This window comes from Coregonus clupeaformis, unplaced genomic scaffold, assembly GCF_020615455.1.
Source record: "Coregonus clupeaformis isolate EN_2021a unplaced genomic scaffold, ASM2061545v1 scaf0964, whole genome shotgun sequence".
NCBI classification, from domain to species: Eukaryota; Metazoa; Chordata; class Actinopteri; order Salmoniformes; family Salmonidae; genus Coregonus; species Coregonus clupeaformis.
This window is the reverse complement of record NW_025534418.1, coordinates 169917-183580: the sequence shown is the minus strand read 5'-3', so window position 1 is coordinate 183580 and position 13664 is coordinate 169917.

Below are 13664 nucleotides of genomic sequence, written 5' to 3'. Positions count from 1 at the left end.
GAATGTAAATATGAACAAATGGGGAAAAATGATAGTTGCATCTTGGGTGTCCACTACATTTCTTGGATGTTTTTCCTTATTTATAAAAAAATTATTACAACTCACTTAACTATTCCTGGGAAATTCACTTTACTAGAAACAATTTGAAAATCAAACTCACAAAAAGATAATTAATAATTACACACACTTCTTTTCAATATCAATATCAATAAAATGTGATAATTTTGACAGCAGCCATTTTCTTTACTCTATATATATTTTTATACCCCAATTGGTAGTTACAGTCTTGTCCCATCACTGCAACTCCGCACGGACGCAGAGGCCAGAGCCACTGCTTCTGACATACTGTCGCGCATCCGAAGCTGTGTCACACCAATGTGTCTGAGAAACATCGTACCAACTGGTGATCACAACAGCGCAGGCATGCACCTTGCCCGCCACAGGGGCACTCAGAGCGCGAAGGGACAAGGACATCCCGCCGGCCAAACCTCCTCAACCCGGACGACGCTGGGCCAATTGTGCGTCACCCGCGGGTTCTCCTGTCGCAGCCGGCTGTGACAGCCTGGATCGAACCCGATCTATAGTGATGCCTCTTGCTAATTGCAGTGCTTTAGATCATTGGCACACTGAGGTTTATGTAAAATATTTGATAGTATGGGTAGGCTACAGTATTGCTGCAGGATAGGAGCGTAATATCATAGCCTATTTAATCTTGGAAAGCATTCAGACGCCTTGACTTTTCCAAATTTTGTTACGTTACAGCCTTATTCTAAAATTGATTACAAAAACAAATCCTCATTAATCTACATATAATAACCTATAATGACAAAATGAAAACAGGTTTATCGAAATTTTTGCACGTATTAAAAATAAAAACACTGGAAATACCTTATTTACATAAGTATTCAGACCCTTTCCATGAGACTCAAATTGAGCGGCAATCAGAATCAGCTGTTGCTTGTTGTCTCTGATTGGGAACCACTAAGGCAGCTCTTTTTGTGCACTTTGTGATTTGTGGGGATCTTTGTCTGCAGGTTTGTGTATGACCGAGACTTCACGCTTGGCTTTTGTTGTTTTGTTATTTGTATCGCGGTTGCTAAGTACACTATTAAAGAGATGTACGCATATCACGCTGCGCCTTGGTCCACTATTATGACGATCGTGACAGGTTAGAAACAGAAAAGGGTTTTCTAGGATATTGATCGAAAAGCATTGAAAATCTGCGAACTGCTTCATTCAGCCTTGCATTATTCATGCCAAGGAATGATCATGTGGTAGCATGTTACAGAAGAGAGGATGAAAGACAACAACCTGCATAACAACCAATGCATGTCAGAAAAGCAGCAAAGTTTCTGGGTGATGGAGATGGCATAATGATCTGTTTCAGCACTGAACAGCTCCACTGTCACAAACCTGGCAAAAAGTCAATTGAGAATAGAAAAGGGAAAAATCTGTGTAGGGGATGGAGAATGACAGGAGAAGTAGATAGAGTAGAAAGACTGAGACACGGAAGGGGGCCTTCAATTAATGGAGCTTAGGCACGTGTGTATGGGGGCTCTACTGCCAAGGGCTTCTTATTCAGCCCCTGCATGCCTCTCAGCCTCTCAGTAGCTCTTCACCAGATGGGAGGCAGGAAGGGGTGGGAGGGTCGCGAGGGTGGGGGGGCCTCTCCTGAACCCTCTAGCATTAGGGCCTCCCTTTGTCCTCTTGGCTGTCACCGATGGCATTGCAGTTGGGTAACAATACAGGCAGGCACACTGCAAATCTCATTAAAAAGTGAGAGGAGGAAGAAGGAGGCTTTAGGAGGCTTTCTAATAACACTTACATGGGGAAAGGTTGCATATTGGATCCAATCACAAACATCTGCCCCCACCATAACTCACTCTATCCACTAAAGGTCTTCAAAAACCTCAGCTAGTTTAAGGATATTTTATATGAAATGAAGAAAGCATCACAAGTTATTGACATTTTACAAACTGCCATATTTCACCATGACAAACACAAAACAAGACTGTCTGTGACTTATAAAAGCACACATCACAAGCATTATAAGTCAACTAGTTTTACAGGGCCACATAGAATGACCTTCTCTTCCTTTCAAACAAATGTTTTCCTACTCACTTGTCAAATCAACCAACACAACCACTCCACACTCACAAACACTGCTCCTCCTCCTTGTCCCTGTCCCTTGGTCCCCTCCGGCCTCACCCTAGTCCTTCCGCCACTTTCTCCCACTATGCTTTATTGATTTAATGTTGTCATCATACCTCTCTCTATCTGATTTCATTAGTCACAGTGAGGGTGACACATCAGATGGAGGGATTTCAGAGAAGGAAGAGGAGTGACAGTATCACATGAATCATCTTGTTCAGTGTTAGGATGGAGCACAATGTAGTACTTAGGACTGAATGGGCTCATATATGGGTTCATTATTTAAATGATATTGTATCCACAAATCCTGACTGAGTGATGATTTCCAATGTTGTGTGTATGTCTATGTAAGTGCAGGAGGTCCTCTTGAATTGTCAGCTTCGCCGGCCACTGACCCTGTAATTTATCTTTGAACACAGTGAATGGGGGCTTCAACAACCCTGCAATTTCACTCATTGTAAGATTATACACACACCAATTGGCCTACCATCCTATCAATGTTACAGCCACTCAGATAACCAGATGGGATAGTTTCTCCTGGCAGATACACTATGTGTCATGCCAAATGATTTTAATTGTCTTCTGTCTTTTCAGCTTCATGATTCCATCTTTCTGCATTTTTATTATGAGCTGCTGCAAGTGTCAATTCACTGGGCTATTCCGTGAGCTTTCTGATCAATTTTCATTCATTTTTTTCTGGATTATATTCGATTTTGTTTGTCTCTCTTCCTCTGTCCTCAGTTTTCAACTCACTTTACACCTTTTCCTCGCTTCCTTTTTCTCTCTGTCTCTGCTTTAATGAGAGTAGGAATGGCTCTGGGGCGATTGTCCTTAAGAGCGAAAGGTGTGAGAGCAGACACTTTGTTATGAGTGAGAGGGAACAAACTACAGAAATGAACACATACAAGGAAGGCACACAAGGGACAGTGCCTTGACATTTATCAGAAGAGAAAAAAAAGATGCAGTCTGATTTTTTCATAGACAAAGACATGTGCAAGAAAATCCCATACAATATAGCGTCTTTGACACTAAGACAGGATTATAGAAATCAGCATGACACAAGATAAAGGTGTCAGAGCACAAATGTGTAGAGAGGGTGAGAAAATCAGAAAAGGTTCACGGCGAGAGTCAAATGGAGTCAGATCGATATAATATGATAACGCATGACCACTGTCGCTGTATTTCTCTCATTGCTATCCATTCCAGTTCATCTCCCCCACTCTCCCCCCTCTATCTGTCTGTCACCGCACGGTATCAGACACTGCACATTAGGTCCTACCGCCGAGATTACCACCAGTCACACTGCAACTCGGACATTATCTAGCTCTCTTTCTCACACACGCCACATACACACACACGCTCATACACACACATGCACACACACACACATGCACCCCCCGCACACACACACACACAAGCACACACGCACACACACACCTGCCTGCCCACAGGCACGCGTACGCACGCATGCCACACACACAAAACCACACGCGACACACACACACACGCACACCGCCTACCCAACACAGGTAAAGAAGGCATGTACATACCAATAGGCCCTTCGCTGCAGCTCGATCGCAAACAGCCTCGGCACGACAGTGACAGCTTGCGGTACTTATCAAAGAAACTCCTCCATTACTCAGACTGTGCTTCTTCCAATGTACCCAGACACCTGAATAAACACATAAACCGACTTTAATGATGCTCTTTTCACACCCTGCCTTGACCACACACTGCCGCAGGTGATGAATGCCCAACACTGGCACGGAGGCTATCAATCCACACTGCCCCTCAGAGTTCTGTTTTTTTTTCTGTCTCTTTCCCACTTCTCTCTCTCAAACTGGGAAGCCAGCACTGCATGGTTGGTGTGTCAGCTGTGAAACAGTCTTTTAAAAAGTATTCTCTTTGGTCTGGAATAGCGTCAGTCCGGTTGCCTTCCAAATTGCAACAATAAAAGCGCCCACTGCCCACAGACAGAATGTGACTATGAAAGGAAAAACTGTTTCGGTAAGATAGGCCTGACAAGAATGCTTGATGTCTTTCTCACATTTAGCTTTCTGTGCGACATTGCGAACACTCTGGCACAGTTGATGTTGCTTTAACAGCCTGGTCACAAGCCTTCCAAGTGCCCCGCAAATTGGGATTACATAGACGCCACTCCTCTTCAAATAAACATGCACGCTGTTCTGCGCAGACCAATGCTTAACTGGTTGATACATGCTGCAGAGAAAATTATGTCCCCTGAACGGAGGCAGAGATGGTTGTTCAGGCTGATATGAGAGAGAAAATTATGATGGAAGGGGGTAGATTTAGGAAGTAGGGAGGAGTGGGGGAGGAGCTTATATATAGACAGGAAGGAGGTGAGGGGGGGGGAGTATGGAGGGGGGGAAGAAGGATGGATGAGAGGAAGAGGGAGAAAGAGCAGAAGCAAGGAGAAGCTAGGGAGGTGTGGTTAGGAAAAGCCTGTTTAGTCCTGCCTGACTGCTCCCTCGAGTACTGATGCAGTCTCATGAGTGAGTGTGCCGCGGGCTGGCTGTGGCACCACGCCATGTGTCATGACTCCCGGGAGTCTAGCCAACTGACAGGCTGCTGCTGGGAGCCATAGGAACACAGGGGGACTGGCTACAGTAACAGACGGAGAGATGGCAGGAGAGAGAGGAAAGAGAGAGGAAGAGAGTGGAGAGAGTGACGAGGAGGGGAGTGGTGACTGAAATGAGTGGAGGAGAGTGAGTGGGAGTGAGAAAGTGATTGAGTGAGTGAGTGAGAGAGAGAGAGAGAGAGACAGAGAGAGAGAGAGAGAGAGAGCGAGAGTAGAGAGAGAGAGAGAGAGAGAGAGAGAGAGAGAGAGAGAGAGAGAGAGAGAGAGAGAGAGAGAGAGAGAGAGAGACTAGAGAAATATAGTAAATGATATGACAATTGGGAGAATAAAATTAGCAGTGAGACGAGAATGGAACACAGCACAGCATACATAGTAGTATATGAGAGACAACGGGGAGGTGCGTCAAAAAATTCTATTGGCCACAGCATGCACTGGAGGCTGTGATGTCACCACAGACCCAGGTACTTCTGTGAGAGAGGCAAGTGCCTACAGTGCCAGTATGTGCAGTACTGTCAGCCCCCTCCCCTACTGACTCAGGACAGCAATAGAAGCACATAATGAGCGGACAAAAGGGATCAAAAGATGCAGAGCAGCCAGTGCTAGTTTGGTTGTAAAACCAAGTGAATAGGTGCCGGTGTCTGTAAAGCACCACATAACGCCACACGCCTATCTCAGTACTCGTGAGAGGAGTTCTAGCCCAAAAAACACAAACCCTGACTCAGGAGACTCAACAGTAGGGTCTGTGTCCTATGTGTTGGGATGCTCAAAACTCCTGACTGCAACCTGAGTGTGTCTGGACTAGCTATGGCAGTATTACCGTCCAGCCACATGACTAAGTTGTGTAAGTGTGGATGTATAATATTTGTGTGTCCTTGTCTAGTTCTCTTTTTTCTATACACCTTTTGTCCATCTTTCCAAAGCTGAGCTAGGTTGTTAACGGGGACCACACATTGAGGGGAAAGGAAACAGGCAGAAGGGAGAAATCCTGGTTGTCATGAGATACCGTGGAGATTGGGGGTCGAGGAGGGAGAGAATGAGAGTGGAGAGAGAGAGAGAGTGAGAGAGGGAGAGCAGGAAGACTGCAACAGCGAAGGAGAGTGTTGGAAACCACAGGGCACAGCTGAAAATCATGCTTTTCCTTTCTCTGCTCAGGCCAAGTGGCGTGAATGCAGATAAGAGGACAAGTTGCAACCATATGCACATGCACACAGACACCTGTCCTGGAGTGAAGCCATTAGACCTTCCCCGGAGTTCTCCGGTGGCTGTTTGCTCATCATGACCAGGCATCTCTTACATGTTTAAACAGGTTTCCACTATCGGCCACAACACAGGGACCAGGTGTCCAATCCCCTACCTGATGACAGGGGTTGAGGACTGAGAGTGATAATATAGCTATCACAAGCACTCCATCACATGACAATTACATTTCTGCGGCACTCCATTGCTTCCCCACGCTCTCAGGATAATCTTGCTAAAACCGAGTGATCGGCATCCCAGCGACAGAGGAGAACAGAGATTATGGAGAATACAATGGCTCATGGAGCAGCTAATGCTCCGCAAATTGAATGAACGAATGCAAGTGTGGAGGAGTAAAGCTTTTGTTGAGTAATCTTTTTTGCTGGATATCACAAGTCATCATGCAAGAGGTTGGTTCTAATGAATCTTGTTTTGCTTTATTATTTTGCTGGAAAGATTGCTTAATTTCGGATGAAGAATATACTGGAAAAGGGAAATAGCTGAAATGTCACTTGAATTTGATGTTTTGGCTTGTATTATACTGTCATACACGCTAACAGTTCATTGCATCAGTTATAATGTTGTTAATGGGTGAGGCTTGAACTTGAAAGCTACAATGGAGAAACGCGATGAGAACTGAGAGAAAAGTAATTCAGTACATAACTTATATTGGCAAAATGATTCACCAATATATTTCAACAGCATCCACTTTTGGCAGGAAATGTGGACAATCCTTGCAGAACTGTTTGTATTCTTACACAGGATATAATTTGCTGTCCCTCTAGACATTTCTCCTCCCTTTTTTCTTGGCTAGCATGCTGAGCATGCCCACTAAGCCAAGTAGCTACATCTCCCCTTGGTGTGCTGGTTCAAACACTGCAAGTGATCGCGAATCCTATACTGTATAGCTGTATCTAAAAGATATTACAGATGCTATGCAGAGAAGAATACTGTTATTCTGCAGAACACAATGACCTACAACTCACCAAAATAATGCTGTATATTGGATAGTTTAGTTTTCAAATTCCGATCCCTATTGAAATATTTTGTAATTTCAGTCCAAGGCTGCAGCACAGCAGTTACTGTGACAAAGCAGACAAGTGAAATAATTACTTTTTTACAACTGTACTGTAGCTACTGACCTGCCCCTGGCGCCTGCAGGCCTCCAGCAATTGTGGTCATTTGTCGGCTGACTGACACGCTATCTGAAGATATTTTTGATGAACGTCCCACACCCACTTTTTGCTGTCCCCGCAGCCTGGATTTGACTCTTCCAAAGCAACTCACAATTGAGAAGAGGCAGCAAAATGCTGATTAAAAATGAATAAGTTCCTTTGACGCTCAGAGTGAAAATACTAAAGTACTCTTCATTTTTTTTAACAAAGGCACAAGACATTGTAGAAAATACTTTCTGACTGGTATTTAATTATGGTAAATGTTTACCACTGATTGTGTTCAGTGCCTAGTGGAAACATTTTCAACAAGTTCAAGGGTCCAGGATTGCTTTTGTCATTCTACACTGGGGTGATCTGGATCTAGATGTTCAAACAACTGCATGATTATTAAAACATTGCACATTTAACTTCTACGGCAAAAATGTAATTACTTCGAGCGCAGCATATCCCTGAAAAAGAGATCTGTCCATTCTAATTTCACAGTGATGAAACACTGGTATACTCAATACGTGTGAACCCATCTGATGGAAAGCACGGGTTCTGACGGGGGACCAATTTGAGTGATGCACAGCACAGGGTTTCCTGATTCACCCCCCTACACCATATTTGGGGAGACACCAATGGTTCTGGTTGTCTTGGCAACATGTGATGCCGATCTGTCAGGGTCTAAGCTCACTGATCCATGTCCTGTATCTGAAGCATATGTTTTTAAGCAAATCCCTGCTCACCCTCAGCCATTGTAAAAACAGAGAACCAAGCGCTTATGTTTTTAACAGGGTAGTTTCACTTCCAATAAATTCTCCTCTAACAGTACATCTGAAGCAGAAATACTGTAGTAAAATTTCTACTGCATAAATTAAAAATGTACTTTATCACATAGGACATTTGCAAAACACATGTTGGAATCCACAATGAAAACACGCTGTTATATATAAAAAGGTGTGATTATATGTACATATTTTCTACCATAATACTGTACATAGGGCAGTACACTGAAAGAACAACAGCAGCCTTCCATGTTAAACTGAAGGCTGAGTTCCAGACGCTCTACTGTAATGAACCCTGTTGGTAAAGGCTTCGTGAGCCATTACAGAGTTGAACGGGTTTAACATGCCTTCAACACACTGGCAGCATGGCTAAACACACACACACACAGATTGATTCTCAGGTCACATGGGACGAGACCCAACTTCAATCTGTCCATCATGAAGGTCAGCTTCTTCAAATCTCTTCAAAGCAATCTTTCAGACAAAATATTTGTTTATGTAAATATGTTTCTCTCTTTTTTCTTTTTTTTTCTCTCTCTCTTTTTCTCTCTCTCTCTCCTCATTAACAAGCACACACATATACAGGAGTCTGATGGGCTGAATGTTAACCATGCGAAATTAGGGCATGCGGGCTGGTGGCAACTGGAAAGGGGTGTGTCTGGTGGGCTTTATGGGCACAAGAGACCTGTCCCGGGAAGGAGTACGATCAATCCCCACCGGGGACCGCACCCTTCTCCTCACAGGGATTACCATGTCAGCGCCTCAGCGCACACTTGATGGATAGCTGCTCTTAAGCTGTATCCCCCACCCTTCCTTTTCTTTTGCTAAAAGTGCAATTACCAGACCCCTCTGCTTCAGCACCAACAAACTAGATCTCATGAGTCTGTACGGGGCGGAGAGGATGTACTAATACTGCTTACCAGCTGATGTCGCCAGGAAACAGGGAGGTGGGAATACTGGGAGAATGGTTTGTAATGGGCTATGCACACAGTGGCTACACCCATCACTGTCATGAGGCTACAGACAGACCTGCAAGATAAATCAAGAACTATACTGTCAAGATTTCTTATCGGCACATGCTGTAGCCTATGCTCTGCTTAACTGGTTGAGAATTATGACATAAGATAGATCTCATTCTAGTTGATGGTTATCAATTATAAACGGGTGCCTTCTACTGCTAAAACTGTTGGAAAAGTAGAGCTATATTATTTTTAGTTTTAAGCCTTGTAAAGTTGCCTACCTACCTGGACACTTATGGTTTAGGAAAAATAGCTTACGAATTGTGTCTTCAGCCCACACCTTTTCAAAACAGTTCTGTATGTTATTTAAACTTCCTAAACTTCTAAGGTGAGGGAACACCGTTGCCTTCTTTTTCTTTAAATTTGTAATGGGCGGATCGCAACTAACTTTGATAGGTGCTTACACCGGCAGGCCCACTGTACTGGAGTTTGAGGCCGGTCAATTTCAACACATAACGCCACTCCAGCTATCACTCCTTTTCAACGGCACCTGTTCCGGAGAGCAAACCAAGTCACAGGTCTTGTCCCGAGGCACTGCGTGGTGCGTAGCGCCTGCCCCATCTGGATGGAAGACACAAAAAATCATCACAAGCTCTACTTCCCAGATACCTTCAGCAATTCAACAGTCCCCACCCCTCTTCTCCACACACATCCTGACACCGTACATATGGATCAGCCAGGAAGGCAAGGATCCATTCTCCAAAGAATCTCACTCCTACTGGGCCAGAATTATCTTTGTCATCATCGGGACGAGGCCCCACCTCTCCAGTTTTTTCTCACCAACACCGCAGGAAATTCATCCTCACTCTCATCAGGTCACATTTGTGAGCCAATCTTCCCACCACACCACTTCTCTCTACACTCAGCTTCCTCTACACTTATCATCCCCCCCCACCCCAGCTTCCCTCTACACCCTAGCTTCCCTCTCGCCACTCAGCCTCTTCTACACTCAGCTTCCTTCTCACACTTAGCTTCCTACACTCAGCTTCCCTCTACACCTATATTCCTTTCTACACTTAGCTTCCCTCTACACTAGCTTCCCTCTACACTCAGCTTCCCTCTACAGCACTCAACTTCTCCTCTACACTTTTAGCTTCCTATACACTTTCTTAGCTTCCTCTTCACTTAGCTTCCCTCTACACTCAGCTTTCCCTCTACACTCGCTTCCTCTACACTTAGCTTCTCTACACTCCGTTTTTACACTTGATGCTTCCTTCTACACTCAGCTTCTCTCTACACTCAGCTTCCATCTCCACTCAGCTTCCTCTACACTTAGCTTCCCTCTACACTTAGCTTCCCTCTACAATTTAGCTTCTCTACACTCAGCCTCCCTCTACACCCAGCTTCTCACTCAGCTTTCTCTACACTCAGCTTCCCTTTCTCACACTCAACTCTCTCTACCCCACCTTCCCCTACACTCAGCTTCCCTCTACACTTAGCTTTCTACACTCAACTTCCCCCTACACTTACCCCTAACTAGCCTCCCCCTACACTTAGCTTCCCTCTACACTAGCCTCCACTCAGCTTCACTACTTAGCTTCCCTTTACACTTAGCTTCCTCTACACTTAGCTTCCTCTACACTCAGTCCTCCCTCTAGACACTAGCTCCTTCTGCACTTAGCTTCCCTTACACTCAGCCTCCCTCTACACTTACCTTCCCTCTACACTCAGCTTCCCTCTACACTCAGCTTCCCTCTACACTCAGCTTCCGTCTACACTTAGCTTCCCTCTACACTTAGCTTCCCTCTACACTCAGCTTCCCTCTACACTTAGCTTCCCTCTACACTCAGCCCTCTACACTCAGCTCCTTCCCTTCTTCCCCTGTCCAACTTTCACATCTCCACGCACTTTCTGCTCCTTCATCCACTGTAATAGTAAACTGTTCAAATGGTTCTCTGTGTCTTGAATTTGCCACCATGCTCAAGTCGACTTAAAAAAAAGCTCTCACCCACTGCCGCTACCTCGCTCTTTCTCAGCCACAGCGAAAGTGAAGTGAAGAGGAAATTCAGCAACTCTTGGAGGACAGTGGAAGATGACAAAAATGCTTCTTTATTTTTCTCTTTAAGTAAAACCAACTAGTTTTGCCATCAGTTTTACAGGATTGAGCTTCCGATATACTATATTTAAAACGTGTATTTGTTTATTCTATTGTGATTGGTCCCTGAAGATGAACATGGAAAGATGTTTTGGGGGTGAGGGTGTTGACATTTTTTTGACAGGAGTGTTTTACATTGTGATTTATCAAGGGTGCTGCAGCACCCTCAGCACCCCACAACCAGCTTATGTCCCTGAATCCCTACGCGAAGGCCATTTACTAATATTTAAAAAGGCACCATTAATCAGTAAAACCCATAGGTAAAACTGGAAAGGGACGAAACACATTGGCTTTATTTTTGACAATATATATATATTTTTAAATCAATTTCACTGTCCAAAAAGTTGTTGAATTTCCTCTTCACTTGGGTAGCCGAGCTGCTACCCATATTGACATAGACCTTAGAGAAAAGGCAGACTTGAATTAGTCACAGCGCAAATTCCTATTGTGTTGTGTACCTGAATCCACTATGACAACTCCTACATTAGTCATCGCTGATGTTCCTGTCTCATGGTGGGGTAGTGAACATTGTTGCTTTGAGTACTCAGCACCACTGTTTTATCAGTCCTCCACCAGCAAGTTTCCCAGAGACTTTAATAATCTCCCATCTGCTATTAAAACGTGCAGGGGTTACTTGTGTGGGTGGTCTTTATGACCACCTATGTCAGGGCAGTATCTTGAAATTCAGACGTGTCACCTCGTGTCTTTAGATTTTGGCGCGACATCCATTCCATGTAGGCTAGCAATAAGGAGTCATCAAACAAAACAGGCGTGAAAAAGTTTTGAAATTGGACCTCGACAAATGAATAACTTCTTATCCTTGTCACAACGTCGTTGACAGCGGTATTTCAACACCTACACTCTGTAAGATGACACCAGCAGCTTTCCCAAGGCGCACAGGGGTGTTTCATTCGAGTAGTGGAGGTAGCCTTACACTCTTATTGTACATTTTCATATAGCAGACCGAGAGGATAACCTGGAAGGGATGTTTCCGGTGCTGTTGTGCTGACACACACAGATCTCTTTGTTGATTATTACTGGAGGGAACTTATTGAACAGTTTTACTTACTCATTGACCCTGTAAGTATTTTCTTTATAATGTATTATTTCTATGGCAAAAAGTTGAATAAGATATTATTAATATTTAAACTGAAGTCATTGATGAGGATGGTGGTGGCTGTAGCATGATTAATGAATAGCCTGTGTTTTTTGTTTAGTTTGACCACTATCTCACTAATTGTCATTCTAGGCCTACTCGAAAATGAAGTTGTTGACTTTGTGACTTGTGATGTGAAAAGTGAAGCTACAGATAAAATGAATGTATTTTACAAAGGCATTCGTTATCATAAAGTTCAGTGCAAAATAATTATTATTTCAGCGGTAGCATCGTTGTATGTGATAAATCCAAGTAAAAAATGCAAATGACAGCTGCTTTTCCAAACGTTAACATTAATTAATTTGAACGAAATAAGTATGTATGTGCCAAAATTATACTTCATGAAGAAAAACGTCCTCACATTTACTAGAATTGATCTAAGTGCACATATCAGATAAGGGTATCCCCCTCAAAGACTTGTAACCATCGACCAACTTCCAACAGGGGCCCTGAAAATAGTCATATTACATTTACATTTACGTCATTTAGCAGACGCTCTTATCCAGAGCGAACTTACAAATATTGAGGTATATCTGGTAACCAGAGGGCAATGTTTGGGCCAATATTCACTCAATGAACAGCTTGAGCCCAGTGGTCACTATTTATGTTATACATGCACAAAAAAGCATATTTTTTTCTGTTTGATTTTAGTGGGCATAGTTATTTTTTTCTTGTTTTTTTTTCCCCAGTGGAATTCTAGAGCAAAGCCCATTGTTCAGGGTGCATAAACAGTGATGGGCAATTGACCTCCCCACAATCCTATCTGCCGATCTGAGGTTTATTAGTCTGGAACCAGCTGAGGGAGAGCCATGCACGGGGGCTGGAGCCCAGAAGATGTAGCCTACCTACCCTCCAACCAACCCTTTGAATATCAGTGTTCAGTAGGGTTGTATTACCCAGTTAAGCTGTTTCGATCTGAGACTCAATACTTGGGTTCCGACACCAGATCTCTGTTCAAATGCTGCTTTAGAATGGTGTAGCTTCCAGCAATGCTGTTGGACATCAACTTGAGATTGCCCATCTTGTTCTTCTCTGAATCGTTTGGAAAACTGATATTTAGATCAGGGGAAGTCTCTGAAAGCATCTATAGATATTTGTTCATAGTTGCCACAAAAAGCCTGCTGGCTGTTTGGTGGTCAATTAGTTCCACTTGACAGTCATTGCTGTTTAGAAAAGGGCCTCTCTAAGTACGTACCACAACACAGTGACACACACTGCCGTTGGCAATTGACTTTGTGTCAGGACAAGCAGTTGTCAGTTTGAGATCTTTTTCTGCTCAAACCTCTTGAAGCTTGAAAGGAGGTACTATAATATCCAGATGAAAACATTCTCTCAGCCTGTTGAAAGGACACTTGTTTACCGGTGCCAGATGTGAGACATCAGAGCCAATCAGACCCATCCCCAGGAGAGAGCCCAGGTTAGGGCCAGCTAGGGCAAATGGAAGCAGACCATCAATCAGTCTTGGC